This window comes from Lynx canadensis, chromosome B3 (assembly GCF_007474595.2).
Source record: "Lynx canadensis isolate LIC74 chromosome B3, mLynCan4.pri.v2, whole genome shotgun sequence".
In the NCBI taxonomy this organism is placed as follows: Eukaryota; Metazoa; Chordata; class Mammalia; order Carnivora; family Felidae; genus Lynx; species Lynx canadensis.
The window spans coordinates 99,240,897-99,259,527 of NC_044308.2; the positions used below are offsets into that span (position 1 = coordinate 99,240,897).

Consider the following 18,631-nt stretch of genomic DNA (forward strand, 5'->3'; position numbering starts at 1 on the left):
ACGTGATCCTTAGGTGAGTGGTTCTCAAACTTAAATGGAAATGAGGGCACGATTCCCTCGCGGACCTAACTCAACCCCAGGCAGCCTCTGTGACAAACGGGAAAGGAATCCCACAGGCCAGGGCTGGGCGCGCTGGGCCCAGTGTGGGTGAGCTCTCCGGGACGCGGGCGGGGCCTGGGGGACAGCGGGGGGGCGGAGCTCAGCCCGGGGTGTCCCGGCCGCAGCCTGACCCCTGGTGGCCAGAGCGAGTGGTTTGCTGGGCAGGACCCGGTGCTTTTGGGCTGTAGAAAGTCCCGGGAAAAGTTAAATTCCACCTCCGCCGGCGGAGCCTCTGTTGCCAAGACTGGAACGTCGTGAGGAGGGGATGATCTGCAGTTTGTGGATTTTCCAACTTCTTTGGTTTGCCTCCATTGCTTACGCGTTTTGTCGGAGCCCCTCTCCCCTGAACGCCTGCAGGCGGCATTTTAGCTGCATTTCTATGTATCTCATCCGAGGGAGGAGGCGGGGGGGGGGGGGGGGGAGAGAGAGAGAGAGAGAGAGAGAGAGAGAGAGAGATGGACAGGAAGCTGGGTGTTTTTACAAGACATTATTTTTTTTGAAGGTTGGGGTGGGGACGAAGGTTGAAAAAACGTAACTCGACACAGGTGTGCATGGGTGCGGCCATATTCCGGCCGCGGCCTTTCTCTCCTTGGCCTAGACCGCACTCGGCCATCACCTGTCTGCGCACCTGAACCCACTGAAGATGCAACCCAGCGAGCTGGGTCTACTCAACCCTCGGACATTGAACCTGTTGAACTTGCTGAAGTTAAAGCCCTCCCAGGATGCAAGTGGTCCTAAAAACAGGTAATTCAAGGGGCTCCTGGGTGGCTGAGTCAGTGAAACGTGGGACTCTTGATTTTGGCTCACATCATGACCTCACGAGTTTGTGAGTTGGAGCCCCCCCCCCCCCCAATGCTCCGCACAGCGCAGAGCCTGCTTGGGTTTTCTCTCTCTTCCTCTCTCTTCGCTCCTCCCCTGCTCATACTCTCTTTCTCTCAAAATAAATAAACTTAAAACAAACAAAAAAAACAGGAATTTCAAAGAAGTCTGTCCAACAATTTGTCTTTCCTTTTTCGTTTTTAATACTGGGTAATTTGTAACCAACACAAATAGGTCACTTGACTTTAATCGTGTATAATAATAGAGTTTTGCATTTTCAGAACTGACCTAGAACCCAGTTCAAGGACTCATTATTCGTCTGGTGATCATAGAGAGAGATTAGTCTGTTGGGGGTAGCAACCACAGAAGTGAGAGCCCCACCAGGAGGGGTGGTGTGGTGGAAAGAGAACGCAGCCTGAGAGTCAGGAGTCTGAGCTGTTGCCCGGATGACTGCCACCCATTTATTCCATCACCTAACGCATTTTACTCAGAGCCCTCTAGGAGGAATGAATTGAACTGGATACTTAGGAAACAAAGAAAAGGAAGACATATGCTGCTTACCCTCAAGTTATTTTTAGTTTGTGAGAAGCAGTAGAAAGGCAGAGAAACCCCGAATTATCAAACTGTTTGGACCATGAATTTCTCTGGCGTATTTAGTTCTTTGATTTGCTGCGTGACCATCATCATTGCCACTCTACACTGGTAGGGTTCAGAGAACCTTACTCAGTTCTCTCAGTAGTCCTATAAGAGAGGGCCTGTTACTGCCCCGTTTTATGAATGAGGACACCAAGTACTTGGGGACATCGGGTAGTGTGCCCGAGGTCACATAGCTGGTGAGCGCTGGAGGAGCTGGTATTGGAGTCCAGATCAGTGCAACTCCAGAGCCTACGCTGCTACCCACCAGGTGACAATGTTCTCCAGGGCCTTCCACCTCTAATCTTGTCTCATCTGCCGTGTTGCTTAGAGTCAACTCTTCACCCTCTCACTTACAGCTTATCTCTACCCACTTAGCCATCCTGACATTCTTTCCTGTGGTGTCAGAGAGTAAGGCTCACATCCTGCTGTCCAAGCTCATCCCGCCCCGCCTCTTCCTTCTTCTCCGGACTACATCCGCTCATCTCCTTTCTCCTGGACCTCCGATCCATTATCGCTGCTCATTGCTTCCCCTCCACCCACAGACGTGCCGAAGGCTCACCTTTGCTAAAAAAACTTCAAACGAACAAAACACAACACAGACAAAAGCTTCCTATATCCTACACCTATTAGAAATGCTAACACGAGGGGCGTCTGGGTGGCGCAGTCAGTTAAGCGTCCGACTTCAGCCAGGTCACGATCTCGCGGTCCGTGAGTTCGAGCCCCGCGTCGGGCTCTGGGCTGATGGCTCAGAGCCTGGAGCCTGTTTCCGATTCTGTGTCTCCCTCTCTCTCTGCCCCTCCCCCGTTCATGCTCTGTCTCTCTCTGTCCCAAAAATAAATAAAAAACGTTGAAAAAAAATTAAAAAAAAAAAAAGAAATGCTAACACGAAAAATACTGACAATACCAAGTGCTGGTGAGAATATGGAAAAATTGGATCACTCATAAATTGCTATTGAAAGCGCAAAATGGTATAGTCTTTTGGAAGATAGTTTGATGTTTCTTATAAAACTACACATACACTTAACATACGATACAAATATGGCAAATATTTCAGAGAAATGTAAACTAATATCACAAAAATGTCTCCCGTACTTCTATACAATGTTCACAGCAGCTTTTATCCTTAATAACCCCAAACTGAAAACACCCCAAATGCCTTGCAAAGAAGTAAATGGCTGAACTAAGGGTGATATTCCCATATACACATACTACCCCGTAATAAAAAGAAACAAACTCTTGATAACTGCAACAACATTGATGGTCTCAAGGACATTAGACTGAGTGACAGAAGACAGTCTCTAAATGTTACATACGATGTAATGGCATTCCTTTAATATTTTCAAAATGACAATTACAGTGATTCATGGTCACCAGAGGTTAGATAATTTGAGGGAGTCCTTTGTGGTGCTGGAACAGTTCTGTATTTGATTGCGGTGGTGGTGGCACAAATCTATACTGATGGTAAAGTTGCACAGAACTGTTCATGCACACATAAGTGCATGTAAAAACTGTTGAAGGTCTATAGGTTTTAGCAATGTCAATTTCCTGGTTTTAGTAATATATACGACAGCAAAGTAAGCTGTTACTATTGGGTGAAGCTGGGTGATGGACACGTAGAATCTCTCTGTACTGTTTTTGCAACTTCCTGTGAATCTATAATGATTTCAAAAGACAAGGTAAAAAATAAATGCCTGTACTTTAAAATCAAGCAAGTAACATAAGCTTCATTGCCTTATATTCAGTTCAGCCCTGCTAGGCCCCCATCCCATGGCCACCACCCCATCGCCCACCTCTCTCCTCCCCTTCTCAGCCAGTGCGCCCAGAAGGTAATCTGCCCTCGCTGTCTCCACTTTCTCAAGCTCCCTTGGCTCTCCAGTCCACTGCCATCAGTCTTCTGCAGCCTCCCCATCACCAGGCAGTGTGGAGAGTCCACACTCCTCACCTTGCTGGGCCTCTCTGCTGCACTGAATGCATTGACTCCTTCCTTCTAATCATTTGGAGTCTATTGCAAAGCACTTTCCTGCTCCCACTTACACCTCCCTGGCCATTTCTTCTCTGTCTCCCTTATGGATTTCTCTTTCCAATAGCTTCTCTTTTGCTACTTATCCCCTCAATGTCAATGGTAAAGGAATCAACACTGACCCACTCCTTGACCCTCTGCTTTTCTTCCTCTTCACTCCATGCCAGAACAAGGTCATCCACTGTCCTGGTTTTAACCACACTCATCTGTTGCTGTCTCCCAAATAAATATTGCTGGCCCAGGCCCTTGATCAGGTTTTGCCTGCACCTGCCTGCTGGTCATCTCCAGCTGGATGTCCTCTGAGCACTTCAGATTCAACATGCACACGTCCTGTTTTATCACCTTCCTTCCAAATCAGCTCTCCCTCTTGATCCCACATCTCCTTACTCTTGTAAGCTGGACACTTAGGGGTCTGCCCTGGTCCCTCACATTCAGTTGGTTGATGGGGTCCTCTTATATGGACCTTCTCAATGCTCCTCTCTGCCTTCACCACTGTCCTAGTTCAGGCCACATCATCTCCTGCTTGAATTACTGCAGTAGCATCCCGACTGGTTTCCCAGGACACAGGAATATCTTTCCTAAATCTGTCCTTCATCTTAGGGGAAGAGCAGCTTATTTGAAATATAAACTGTCGTGGGGTGCCTGGGTGGCTCGGTCGCTTAAGCATTTGACTCTTGATTTCGGCTCAAATCATGATCTCATCGTTCGTGAGATCGAGCCCCACATCAGGCCCTGTGCTGACAGCACAGGGCCTGCTTGGGATTCTCTCTCTCTCCCTCTCTCTCTGCCTCTTCCCTGCTCTCTCTCTCTCTCTCTTTCTTTCTCTCTCAAAATAAATAAACATGAAAAAATTTTAATTAAAAAATAGAATATAAACTGTCCTTATCAAACTCTTCGGTGGTTCAGTTCACCACTTAGAGCCAGAGGCCTAGCCTTTCCCTCTGGCACAAGAGGCCCTCTATCTAGCAAGTGCCTGTCGCAGGGGCTGCTTCCTCAGTGACTGTCTGCATTTCACTCTCTAGCACAACAATACTGCCTGTGCCCGTTGCTTGCATTTGCCTTTCCTTGCCTCCAGCCCGCATGCCGTTGTGTCCAAGGAGAACGTGTTTCCTCGTTCCAGCCCCTCTCCTCAGCCTAGGGACTAGGTAACTCCCACTCACTCGGCTTTGGTGATCATCTCTAACCTGCCCTCCTCACTCCCTCAGGTTTATGTTGCAATTATTTGTCTGTATGTCCGTACCACGTTCCCTCAAGGTTTGATAGGAAAGATGATGACACCAGATTTAAGTGCAGGGCTTTGAATTACTTCAGGCAATGGGAATGTTCTCTTCTTTGCAAGTGAGATTTATGAGCTCCTGGGGGAGGTATTACAAATGCTTTGGGTTCCATAATACGCCTTTTGCCAGCTGATGGAGTCTGAGGGAGGAGGAAGGACAAGGAAGGAAGATGGTGACCCTCTCAGCAGGGGGCTGCAGGGAGCTGTGGCTGGTAGGAGGGGCAGGACCACTGCTGCCCGGGCCTGGGTGTATTCAGGTGAAATACAGATAAAATAGACTCGTGTATCCCTGTACTGGCGTAACAACAACAATAAGTTCTATCTGGAGTGGCTGCTCAGCAGCAGAGAACATGCGGGAAAATGTAAAAACCATGTCCTTGCCATTATGGGAAAAGAGGTAAGGAACACATCTTTATGGGAGTAGAAGAGGAATTCAGGAACCTTGACGTCTCGTCAAGGCTCAAGTAGACCCTCAGTCAGGGACAGGGAACCCTATAACCCATATTGGAGTTAGGAGCTCTGGCCAGCCTATGAGCAGGGAGGGAGGCAACAAGACCAGGTGCAAACACCAACAAGACACATCCTCTCTTCTGCCAACCCTCCTGGGTGTCCCCAACGCAGCCTCCCTTCTCCCGTCATCTCTCAGGCCTTAGCATGATCTCCTTCCATGCTCTTTGGTTTGTCCTGGCCATATTTGAAAGCAAAGGGGGCAACTCTTTAAAATAAATGCATTTTCACCCGATTTGAAATATGCCTGGTTTCAGACTTCCTTCCATGGCTTCGCTAGCTTTTCTCATCTGAAAGGAGAGAGTTGTGTGCCATCTAGTGGTTGAGAGCTGCCACAGCAGCAATTATGCACCTGAAGAACATCCTTTGCAGTCCAGCACCAGGGCTACCTGGTGTAAAGCTCTTGAAAGGGTTGTGGCTCAGAGGGGCAGTAGCAGTCAGAGAATGCTTCAGTAGAGAGACACTGGGAACTGAGCTGGTAATTAATGGCATTGGACGAGAGGCCAAAGGGATTTTTTCCTGCAACTAATATGATTTTATCTCTACGTGCCCTTTTCCCTAATTAATAAATGAATTCCGATTCATGGTGGTGTAAAAAAATGACCTTGCACAGTAACAAGCCAGACTGAGAGCTAAGACTCCTGATATCTGATTGCCCCTCTGCCACAGAGTAGCAAAGGAAACTAGCAGCAGAGGATAGTGGAAGGAGTATTGAACTGGGGCCAGGAGATTGCTACTCAAGATCTACCACTGTCCAGTCTGTTAAACTTTTACTGAGCACCTCCCCTGTGCCAGGTGCTGTCCAAGGTATTTTTCATGTTTCTTCCTCATAGCCAGCCATACAGGTAATGGGTCTAGAAGTGAGGAAACTGAGGGGCACCTGGGTGGCTCAGTCGGTTAAGCGGCCGACTTCGGCTCAGGTCATGATCACGCGGTCCGTGAGTTCGAGCCCCGCGTCGGGCTCAGTGCTGACAGCTCAGAGCCTGGAGCCTGTTTCAGATTCTGTGTCTCCCTCTCTCTGACCCTCCCCTGTTCATGCTCTGTCTCTCCCTGTCTCAAAAATAAATAAAACGTTAAAAAAAATTTTTTTTTTAAAAGAAGTGAGGAAACTGAGACTCAGCAAGAATGAGTGAGCTGTCCAAATCACAGACTCAGTGAGTGACGAGTCAGGATCTGATCTGAAGTCTGACTCCAAAGCATACGATCTTTATTATTTATTTATTTGTTTGCTTGTTTATTTATTTAATTGTTATACTTTTTTGTCATGTGAATGTGGGAGGGTTGGAGGGGGGGTGGCTCACACCTAGGCCAGATGGTTTGAATTTATTGTGCGCATTGATGATCGGGCAAGTGTGATTTCCACCTGAGTGCTACACATGCTATGCTGTTGCTTTTTAATCTCCTGTGTGTTCTCATTTCTCCTCGTCGGACTTGGTTTATAAAGGCATTTTAAGAGATTGAACTACCTCTGCTTCAAAAATCATGTCCTTTGATTTCTGAAGATAAAAGATACAGCCTGGAGAGAGAACACTGTCTGAGGGATTAATTGTAAAATCAGGTTCTTTACAGGGAGGACAAGATGCTGTACCCGCCATCGATGTAGTACTTTTCCAAGCAAGGGCTGTCATTACAGGTTCTCACCTCTGTGACATGCTTGTTATTACTGCCTTCCTTTGCCGCCGAAGGGAATTCAGGTACACTTGTTCAAGAAACTCGTTCGAGATCACATAACTATGACTCGAACATAGGCCTTTTCATTTTTTTATTTTTATTTTATTTATTCAAAAAATTTTTAATATTTATTCATTTTTGAGAGAGAATGAGAGAGAGAGGGAGCAGGGGAGGGGCAGAGAGAGAGGGAGACACAGAATCTGAAGCAGGCTCCAGGCTCCGAGCTGTCAGCACAGAGCCCAAGGCAGGGCTCAAACTTACAAACTGCGAGAGGATGACCTGAGCCCAAGTGTCACGCTTAACCAACTGAGCCACCCAGATGCCCCAACATAGGCCTTTTTAAACACAACTTTATTGAAATGTAACTGAACTACAGCAAACGGCACATATTTAAAGTAAAATGTGGTAAGTTTTGATATGTATAAAATGGTGAAACCATCACAATAATCAGGATAATGAATATATCAGCCCCATAAATTCCCTCAGCCCTTTTATTTTTTTTTTTTATTTTTTTTTTCAACGTTTATTTATTTTTGGGACAGAGAGAGACAGAGCATGAATGGGGGAGGGGCAAAGAGAGAAGGAGACACAGAATCGGAAACAGGCTCCAGGCTCTGAGCCATCAGCCCAGAGCCTGACGCGGGGCTCGAACTCACGGACCGCGAGATCGTGACCTGGCTGAAGTCGGCCGCTTAACCGACTGCGCCACCCAGGCGCCTCCCCTCAGCCCTTTTAGACTTCCTTCCCCTGCCCCACCCCACCTTCCTATCCACCCTTATGCTACCATCTCCAGGCAAACTTTGATCTGCCTTCCATTACTATGCTTTTCATTTTATACAATTTTATATAAATAGAAACATACAGTGTGCACATTTTTTTTTTTTTGTCTGGCTTCATCTCACTTATCCTGAGATTCATTAATGTTGTGTGCATCCGTGGTTCATTTTTTATAGTTGACATATATCCCTTTGTATGGATATACCACAATTTATCCATTCTTTGCTGGAAATTTAGATTATTTCTGTTTCGGGTTTATTATGAATAAAGCTGTTATAAACATTAATGTACAAGTCCTTGCCGTGGACATAGGCTTTCATTTCTTTTAGGTTAATAGCTAGAAATGGAATATCTGGGTTATATGATAGGTACATCATATAACTTTAAGAAATAAAGTTTAACTTTATTTAACTTTAACTAAAAAAACTTTAACTTTTAAGAAATAGCTAAACTGTTTTCCAAAGTGGTTATATGTTTTACATACCAGTAGTGTATGAGAGTTCATTTATCCACATCTTTGCCAACACTTGCTATGGTCAGTCTTTTCCATTTTATATATTCTCACATGTAGTAAGATCTCGTTGTGGTCTTAATTTGCATTTCCTCCATGACTAATGACTGTAAGTATCTTTTCATGCGCTTATTAGCCATTCATACATCTTCTTTAGTGAAGTGTCTATTCAAATCTTTTGCCCATTTTAAAAATTAGGTTATTTGCTAATTATTGAGGTTTGAGAGTTCTTTAAATATTTTGGGTATCAGATGTGATTTTTCAGATAGTTTTCTCACTCTGTAGATTGTATTTTCGTTCTCTTCTTCATGTCTCTTGAAGAGTGGACCTTTTAAATTTTGATGAGGTCAAATTTATAAAATGTGTCTTTTATGGATCATATTTTGTCTTTTATGGATCATATTTAAGAAGCCTGCCTAACCCCAGATCACAAAGATTCTTTTTTTTTTTTTTCTATGTGTTCTAGAAGTTCTATGATTTGAGCCTCTGATCCATTTTGGTTAATTTTTACATGATGTGAGAGTGTGCTGAATTTCTTATTTGTTTGTTTGTTTGCAAATGCATAGCCAATTTTTTCAGCATCATTTATAGAAAAGACTGTCCTTTCTCTGTTGAGTTTTCTTTGCACCTTTTTTGATTGTCAATTGCATGTCAGATATATGTAACCCCGTTTCTCCAATCTCCATTCCATCCCACTGATCTATTTGTTTATCTTTAGGCCAATACCATACTGTCTGATTACTACAGCTTTATGATAAGTCTTGAAATCAGGTAGTATAAGTCCTCCAAATTTGCTCTTCTTTTTCAAAGTTATTTTGACTATTCTTGTTGTTTTGCATTTCCATACATATTTTAGAATCAACTTTTTGATTTCTACGAGAAAAACATCTGAGATTTTATGTAAGATAGCACTGACTTTACATAGATTGTAAGACTCACTTCACTTTTTATCATGTCTCAAGAGTAACAATCCTTTGTTCCCCAGTGTTCAAATTTTTGAAGACCATTGTTTCTTTTTTTTTTTTTTTGGAGTTTTGTTTTATTTTGTTTTGCTTTTTGGTTGTTTCAGGCAGGAATTGTAAATCTAGTCCCTGTTGACTAGCAAACCGAGGCCTTTGAACCCAAATTCTGTGCTCTTTCCTTAAGAAGCCTGATGGAAGAGACGTGGATATAGTCCCACCTTAAAACAAGCAAACAAGGGGTGCCTGGGTGGCTTGAAGTCGGTTAAGCATCCAACTTCAGCTCAGGTCATGATCTTGCGGTTTGTGGGTTCGAGTCCCATGTCAGGCTCTGTGCTGACAGCTCAGAGCCTGGAACCTGCTTCAGATTCTGTGTCTCCCTCTCTCTCTGTTCCTCCCCCTCTTGTGCTCTGTCTCTCTGTCTCTGTCTCTCTCTCAAAAAAAAAAAAAAAAAAAAAACATTAAAAAAATTAAAAGAAAACAAGCAAACAAAATGATTTTATAAAAAGTTAAATTTTACTCCTGTTACTGCCTTGAGTAAATGCTTGAAACCCTGTCCCCGGCTCCCTGGTAAGACTGGGTTGTGACACATCAATTTTTACATTCCCAAATTTTGATTCTCATACATTAAATCTATTATTTTCATTCAATTCTTTTTATGAAAAGTCACAAAAAACACCTGATATTTGGGCAATTTACTTATTTGGAGGAGATGCTGTTTCCTCTGCAATTCTGATCATTAAAATGATTTCCTAGTATAGAGAATTTAGTATAAAAAGAGGGACTAGTTTTTCTAATAAATCTCATCTTGTTCCAAAACACAAAGCAGGATCAAGAACTATGGAATATTGGCGGTTCTTTTTATTTATTTATTTTTTTACATTTGTTTATTGTTGAGAGACACAGAGAGCATGAGCAGAGAGAGGGAGACACGGAATCTGACACAGTCTCCAGGATCTGAACTGTCAACACAGAGCTTGACACGGGGCTCAAACCCATGAACCGCAAGATCATGACCTGAGCTGAAGTTGGACGCTTAACCGACTGAGCCACCCAGGCGCCCCAAATATTGGTTGTTCTAAGCAGAAAACCTAATGATCTACTATATATACTTAGCTTTTGACTTCATTAACTTTTTGGAAATGAAACTGTTGGGAAAGCTAATCTAATGCCATCCATTAAATAAGAAAAGTAGATCATTAAATGAATGTGGCTGGTGCCAAGGTGAACATAACAAAAAATATTTTATTACTCTCCATTATTTCAAAGTAGTCCTTTAATTAAGATTTATTCCACCAGCAAAACTAATTTCATAAGTTTATACAGCTAGCAAATTTCAATTTGCACCTCCAGAAAGTAACCCTTTTGCATTGTAAGGAATTTATGTTTATTATCCAGGAAGGAAATGAGGCCAAGAGGCAAAGAGAGACAGCTCAGCGTGGTGGAGTGATGATTGTCCTGTCAGCCTACAGTGAACAGCCACATTTCCAATTCCTCAGACTAAATTTAGTCTTATCTACTTTTCACATCAACAGCTAGTCTAAGAAATATTGTTGGACATAGCAGGCTGGCTCTGGATTTTATCCCTCCTTGAATTTGTTGATAGAAGTAGAAGCCTGAATAGCAGTCTCATCCCACTTGCTGGTTTCCATGAAGATGGGGCAGCAGAAATTCAATAACTGTTTAGAATATTAATTTAAGTTTGAGCCTGACAGCCAATGATCACTGGAACATATAGTACTGACCCAGCTGCTCAGCTCTTTTAGAAATGACTTAATTACACAGTTGGAACAGCTGTTAGAGCCAGCCAAAGACACACAAGGAAGAAAAAAAAACAGTTAAAAGGAGAAACAAGCCAGGATTAATGTGTTGTCTAACTCATTAAGACCTCCTGCTGTCATCCTTTGCCACGCCACTGGGCCTTCACATTTTAGACAATGGTCACATACCTCCAACTACCCTTATTAGTTCCCTTGATTTTGCAGAAATCATAACAACACCCAGGAGTCATTAAAAGCACCTGGAGCACGTAATCTGTTCCAAATGGGAAAAGCCCGCCCAAGAAGACCAGGAATGGTCCACAGAGCCTCAGCCCTTCCCTCCGGTGGTGTAAAATCTCCCCCTAGACTTGGCTACACAAGCCTGGGGTGCATCTCACTTGCCTTCCGTTCTCCCCCTCCGCCTGCCCCTTCTTTCTCTCATCTCCTCTCTTCTTCCCTCTTTACCATCTTTCTTTCTACCTTTCCTGGTTACCCTCTGGCTGCTGGATTGAGGCTGAAGATGGGGTGTCAGGAACATACATGTAGAGCTGCTGTTGATGCACTTGCTGGGCAATCTATATTCACCATTCATTTATCCTCACCAAAACCTGGAAGGGAGGCATTTCCTCCCGTTACACAGGTAGAGGAATTGAGGCCAAGAGAGCTTCTCTAAGTCCTGAAGGCCATTATCCCGGTTACTAGGTGATCTCTTTCTGTTTCAAAACCAATCTTCTCTGAGGTGCTGAGTCTGGGACTCTGCAAACCGCATTTCTGCTTCGTCATAGGTGCTCTGTTGGCATGCTGGCAGGAGACTGTAAGGCTGGGCAAGGGAGTAGGGACTGCTTCTTCCTGTTTGCTTCCTGGTATGGTCAGCCTCACCCCAGCTGTGGTTTTGACCTCAGCAGCAGTAACTTTCCACATTCCCAGACCAGCACCTCACAAATACCAGCAGTAGTCAATGGGCACCCCTTTCCCAGAGGTCTGGGTCCCAATTATAAAGGGCCCTGCTCTGAGCTTCGAAGTTCTGATACCCTCATCTTCTTCTCTTGGTCCCCTAGCCCTAGGGAAGAAGCTGCTTCCTAAAGTCATTATCCCTCTGGTGCCTCAGTGTCCTCTTTTTTTTTTTTCCTTCTTTACCTTTTTGCATCTCCGATACCCATTTAACCAATTCTCTCCGTTAAATTCTTTTCTGTTAAAGTTACTTGTTTGGTTTCTGTTTTCCTAATACATAGAACACTGGGACTCAAAATCAAGTATGTCTGACTCCAAATCCAGGCCCTTGATCCCTACTCTGTGCTATTCCCACCCACCCCCTTTCGCTACTTGTGGCAAAAATACATTACTTTTTTTTTTTTTCAACGTTTATTTATTTTTGGGACAGAGAGAGACAGAGCATGAACAGGGGAGGGGCAGAGAGAGAGGGAGACACAGAATCGGAAACAGGCTCCAGGCTCCGAGCCATCAGCCCAGAGCCTGACGCGGGGCTCGAACTCACGGACCGCGAGATCGTGACCTGGCTGAAGTCGGACGCTTAACCGACTGCGCCACCCAGGCGCCCCAAAAATACATTACTTTGATCAAACTTTACTCAGTCTCTTTCTCCTGTGCACCACCTTATAAAACCTAGTTTTAGCAAGAACCGTGCTAAGTCAGTTTAACCAGAGCCCTCCACCGTTCATAACTGATCAGGTTCCTCATGCTCCACTATCCCCCCCAGCGGATGTCTGATCACCCTGGCCTGTCTTCAGCAAGAACCCGGTTAGGTCATTTTAGCTGGACCCTCCCACCCTTACCCTGGATGTTTCGTCTCAGTAATTTTTCATCCACTGATCCCTACTGTGCTCCTTGGCTATAAATTCCCACTTGCCCATCCTGTGTTCAGAGTTGAGCCCAATCTCTCTCCCTGTGAAATTTCATCACAGTGGTCTCCATATATTCATGATGTTCCTAAATAAAGTCTTCCATCATCTTCAACAAATATCATTAATTTTTTTCATCAACAGTGGCATTCAAAAAACACTCTGAATCAAGTATAATTAGAGATTCAAGTTATAGTCTTTGGGTGCATCCCTTGGAGTAGGTCCTAAACATTATCATATTGATGACTGAAGTTCCATCCACTGTTAAATGGTTTGGAAAGTACCTGGCATAACATAAGTGAATATAATAGCCTCAGCTAAATAAGATGGAGCTCTGATTAATATGTTCCTAAAAAGATCACAGAATTGACACATTTGCAAGTCATAGCAGTAGTGGGAACTTACCAGCCACTGAGTTTCAACTGGAAATCTCATTTCTCTAAAAGCAGAACATACAGTATATTTTTGACCTTGTCTTGCTGATAATTTCATTTTGCAGAGGAAGAGAAAGAAACACAAGGAACTTCTCTCCTAGATTTAATTCTGACCTCTGAGAAAGAGCTGGTAATTGAAGCAGAAGTGTAGGAAGCTGGGGGCTGGAATCTTTCACATGGGGGGGAGGTTAAAATGCCTGGAAAAAACCATTCAGGGGACTGTGACATGAATCCTAAAGTCAGCACACAGCTTTCAGAAATTCAGAGGAAAGTACAATCTGATCCTATAAGCAGACAATCTGAAAGAGAAAACAGTATAAGAGGGATGACAGGATCTCAAAACTGAGAATCTGAGAACAGAAGAGGATGGCTCTTGATAAGGAGTGAAAGGGATCAGCCTCCAAAAATGGCAGTGCGCCTGTACAGAGAGCCGTTTAATGCACTTAATTTATCAAAGGGCTCGGCCAAAGATGAGAGAAGTGTACAGCAGATGGTGATGTATAGATGCCTCTTTGTTTCAGGTACTATCTAGAAGTGAGCCATCCAAGTTGTTGCCTTCAAGATACTTGCACTCCCGGGGAGGAGAAAAAATAAGCCAATAAATAAATAGTAAAACCATAAAAACATAAAGGATGACAGGTAAGCACAATAACATGTATGTGTGTGTTAGACCAATTGAAATTGACAATATTCTACCATTTTGACCTACAAGGATAGCCATTTTCTGTGGTATGACCATCTGTATTGTTGGGGTGGGGAGAGTGGAGATTCTGCATAAGGTCATGAGAAAAGACTTCTCAGAGAAGGTGGCATATGAGCAGAGACCTGTATGCAAGGAGGGAGGGAGCCATGTAAAAATGGTGGGAAGAGTGTTCCAGACTTAGGGGAAAGCAAAGTTCAGGATTTTGAGGTGGGAATTCTGGGTGCGTGTGTGAAGAAGGTCTGGATGTCCAGTGTGGATACAATAGAGGAACAGGGGCAAAAACAGTATGAGATATGATGAACGTGGCAGCCAGATATAGATGACATAGGGCCTCATGTGACCCACAGGACATGACAAAGACTTTGAGTTTTATTCTGGGAGTCAAATGAGAAGCACTTAGAGGTTTGAGAACAGAGGTGATGTGATGAAAGATCAGCCTTAGGAACACTGGGGAGGTGAGACTGTAGAGGGGCCAGCTTGGAAGCGGGTGGAGGGGCAGTTGGGTGACCACGGCAGGATCCAGGAAGGAGGTGATGGTGACAGGCAAGGTTGTTAGCACTGAAGGAGGTGAGAACGGGTAGACTTTATGACGCAAAAGCGGCAGGATTTTACGGATTGAATTCGATGTAACAGTTGAGAATGAAAAGTTAAAGATGACAAGATTTTTGGCCTGAGCTACCGGTAAGTGCTGGAGCCATTTACTGAACTAGGAAAGACAGAAGAAGGTGAAAATTAACGTGGGTGGAAAAAGTAACGAGTTTGATTTTAGATACATTCAATTTAATATTCTTCTTATATATCCATTTTGAGATAACTGTATAGAAGTTGAATAAACAAATCTAGAGTTTTAAGAATAGGACAAAATGGGATATATACACTTGGAAGTTATTAGCATAAAGATCTATTTAATGCATGGGACTGGTAGAAATCACCTAGGGAAAGTGAATAGGGCAGAGAAGAGATCTAAGAACAGTGGTCCAGGGGTGCCTGGGTGGCTCAGTGAGTTAAGCAGCCGACGTTGGCTCAGGTCATGATCTCTCGGTCCGTGAGTTTGAGCCCCACATCGGGCTCTGTGCTGACAGCTCAGAGCCTGGAGCCTGTTTCAGATTCTGTGTCTCCCTCTCTCTGAACCTCTCCCGTTCATGCTGTGTCTCTCTCTGTCTCAAAAATAAATAAACGTTAAAAAAAATTTTTAAAAAAGAACAGTGGTCAGGGCACCTTACCTCTTAGAGACTGTGAGGAATGGGATCTAGCACAGAAGACTCAGGAGTGGCTGTCAGTGAGGACAGCGTTGAAACATACACATGATCACTGTTAAGTCCCAGTCCTTGCCACAGTCCTGTTTGGAGGACAGATCTTTGAGAAGATACAGGAGAAGCTAGAGAAGGATGCACAAGAGAATCCTCAGGCACCATATGAGGGCGAAACTCCAGAAGCTCCCTCTCTCCCATGAGAACGAACCTCTGTGTCACCTCCATCTCTTCCATCACCTCTTCCTAACCCTAAGTGACAAAAGTCACTTCTACAGACCACGTATTCCAGGTATAAAAGCCCCTCTTGCCTTTCTGATGGTCACAACAATTATACCTCACAAATCCCAGTCAAAACGTAATCATTTTCTACAAGCCCTTCAGAGAGCAACTTCCTGCTGAGGGTGTGGAAAATCTGGGTAGAAGGAAACCCGGAGGAATTCTCAGACATGTACTGGCAAAAATACTAAAAGGCTAAAGATGAAATTAATGGGAAGTCTAGACAAGGGAAAAAAGAGGAGAATCCAATGAGATTATCAAAGATGAAGGAAATTGCAAATGGAGTCATTCTGGGCAGTGCTGTTTGGAGACCACTTCTAGAATACACTTACGAGCCTACAGAAAAGGCTTCTAGAAGGGGCCAGGTCTCCATCACCTAGGACAGTGGGTAACAGGACTTGCTGAGCAATGCCCCTCTGACTACAGAGTTAGGGAGAGATACCTGCCACCCCCACTTCCCTCATCTCTCTCTCTCTCTCTGTCAAAAATAAATAAACATTACAAACATTAAAAAAAAATGCAAATGCTCATCTTGAGGTCACATGATTTTTACACAAGGTTTTCAGAGGTATGGCTTTAAAATGTAGTGTTCGCCTCGTGAACTGCTGTGGGGGGAATGTAAAATGATGCGGCCACTGTGGAAAACTCACGGCAGTTCCCCATAAAAAGAAAGCATAGAATCACCACGCGATCGATTATTCCACCTCTGGGATTCCTTTACTTCTTTCAAAGACGTGAAGGCAGAGAATCCGACAAATATTGCACATTCATGTTCACGGCGACATTATTTACAATAGCCGGAAGGCAGAGCAATCTCAAGGTCTAGCAACGGCCATTCGGCGGAATATCATTCAGCGTAAAAAAAGAGGGAAATGTTGGCGCAAGCTACAACATGGACGAAATGTGAAGGCATTATGCTAAGTGAATTAAGCCAGTCACAAAAAGACAAACGTATGATTCTACTTACTCGAGGTACCTAGAGTAGTCGAATTCATAGAGACAGGAAGTAGGAAGCTGGCTGCCAGGTGCTGGGGGAAGGAGGTAATGGGGAGTTCTTTGATGGGAACAGAGGTTCAGTTTGCTAAGGTGAAAAAGGTCTGGAGATGCATGATGTGAATATACTTAATGTCATTGACTTGAACGCTTAAAAACAGGTAAGATGGTAAAAAGAAAATTAGTGTTCAAAGAGTATAAGGTTAAAAGGTGATTATTCATTAGGTAAATGTGTCTCAAAAGAATTATCAAAATTGCTTAGTTGGAGCAAAAATTTTATTGTTAGTATTAGAGAACCAATCTTTTTTTTTTTAATTTTTTTTTCAACGTTTATTTATTTTTGGGACAGAGAGAGACAGAGCATGAACGGGGGAGGGGCAGAGAGAGAGGGAGACACAGAATCGGAAACAGGCTCCAGGCTCCGAGCCATCAGCCCAGAGCCTGACGCGGGGCTCGAACTCACGGACCGCGAGATCGTGACCTGGCTGAAGTCGGACGCTTAACCGACTGCGCCACCCAGGCGCCCCAGAACCAATCTTTTAAAAATATGTAGGAGCATGTGTATGCAAAACTTGGCATATATATGTCAGCATATAATAATTTTGTATGACTCGCCCTCCAGATTCTATTTCTTCTCTTCGTGTATGTGAGCGCTATAAATTCATCATTGAAAAATTACAGATCTCGGTGTAATTCTGATAGCTGGGGGATAGTGTATTTTCAGGTGTGCTGGAGGAAAAAAAAAACTGGACTTCAAATGATTAAGCCAAAGTGATTGCATTAATTAACTTATATCCTTAATCACTAATTTCATTTTTTTATATTTCCCCTGACTTTTGGGGCAGGAATAGTCTTTGTCTCAAAAGCAGACTTTAGTGACCTAACAGTTTGAAAAGCAACTGGAGATAACAAGGCAAAGATATTTAAATGGAAATTTACCAGCGATCGTTAGTTAACTGAAAGTTTTTATGATTTTGTCCTGAGGTCAGTGCTTTCCCTGCTAAGCTATAGTGTGGGCAGGGAAGAGTGACAGCTTTGTTTCCCGTTTTTGTTGTTGTTTTATGAAACTACTGATTAGAAATTAAAAGATGGTAGTTAGAAATTTAATTAGAAATTAGAAATTAAAAGATGGTAAAAAACAAATACTCTAACAATTTAAAAAAATCTCGTATATTTCAGTTCAGGGATTTGCTTTAAAAGATTTTTTTAATTGAGATATAATTGACATATAATATTATATTAGTTTAAGGTGTATCAATTGGTCAACATAGTGACCAATATACGTAGATATAGTGAGGTGATCACCACGATAAGTTTAATTAACATCCATCACCACACAGTTACAGATATTTTTTTTCTTTTGATTACAGCTTTTGAGACCTACTCCCTTAACAACTCTGAATACATAATACAGTATTGTCAGCTATAGTCACCAGGCTGTACATCACATCCTCAGAACTTACTTGTTTTATAATTGGAAGTCTGTAACTTTTGACCTCCTCACCGGTGTTTTCCCTCACCCTCTGCCTCTGGCAACCACCAGCCTGTTCTCTGTATCTATTGAGTTTGGCTTTTCTTTTTAGCTCCCGTGTTATCAGTGAGATTGTACAGTATTTGTCTTTCTCTGTCTTATTTCACTTATGTTCATCTATGTTGTTGCAAATGACAGGATTTCCTCCTTTTTCATGACTAACTATTATATTTTGTATCTATACACCACATCTTCTTTATCCATTCATCCATTGGTAGACACTTAGGTTGTTTCCATGTCTTGGCTATTGTTGATAATGCTGCAGTGAATGTGAGGGGGAAGATACCTCTTTAAGATACTGATTTCATTTCCTTTGGATATATGCCCAAAAGTGGAATTTCTGAATCATATGGTAACTTCTATTTTTGACTTTTCTGAGGAACCTCTATGCTGTTTTCCACAGTGGCTGCACCAGTTTGCATTCCCACCAACTGTGCAGAAGGGTTCCCTTTTCTCTACATTCTCACCAACACTTGTTACTTTTTGTCTTGTTTTATAATAGTTATTCTAGGGGCACCCGGGTGGCTCAGTCGGTTAAGTGTCCGAC

The 18,631-nt window shown here is 43.3% G+C and overlaps 1 long non-coding RNA gene across 1 annotated transcript; it reads left to right on the top strand.

Annotated features, from left to right (window-relative positions):
- The first annotated feature begins 304 nt into the window (after positions 1 to 304).
- Positions 305 to 17,597, top strand: LOC115517234. The gene is made up of 4 exons (XR_003969748.1): positions 305 to 399; positions 698 to 843; positions 13,850 to 13,967; positions 17,587 to 17,597. It is a non-coding gene; the product is annotated as an uncharacterized LOC115517234 (long non-coding RNA).
- Positions 17,598 to 18,631: the final 1,034 nt, after the last annotated feature.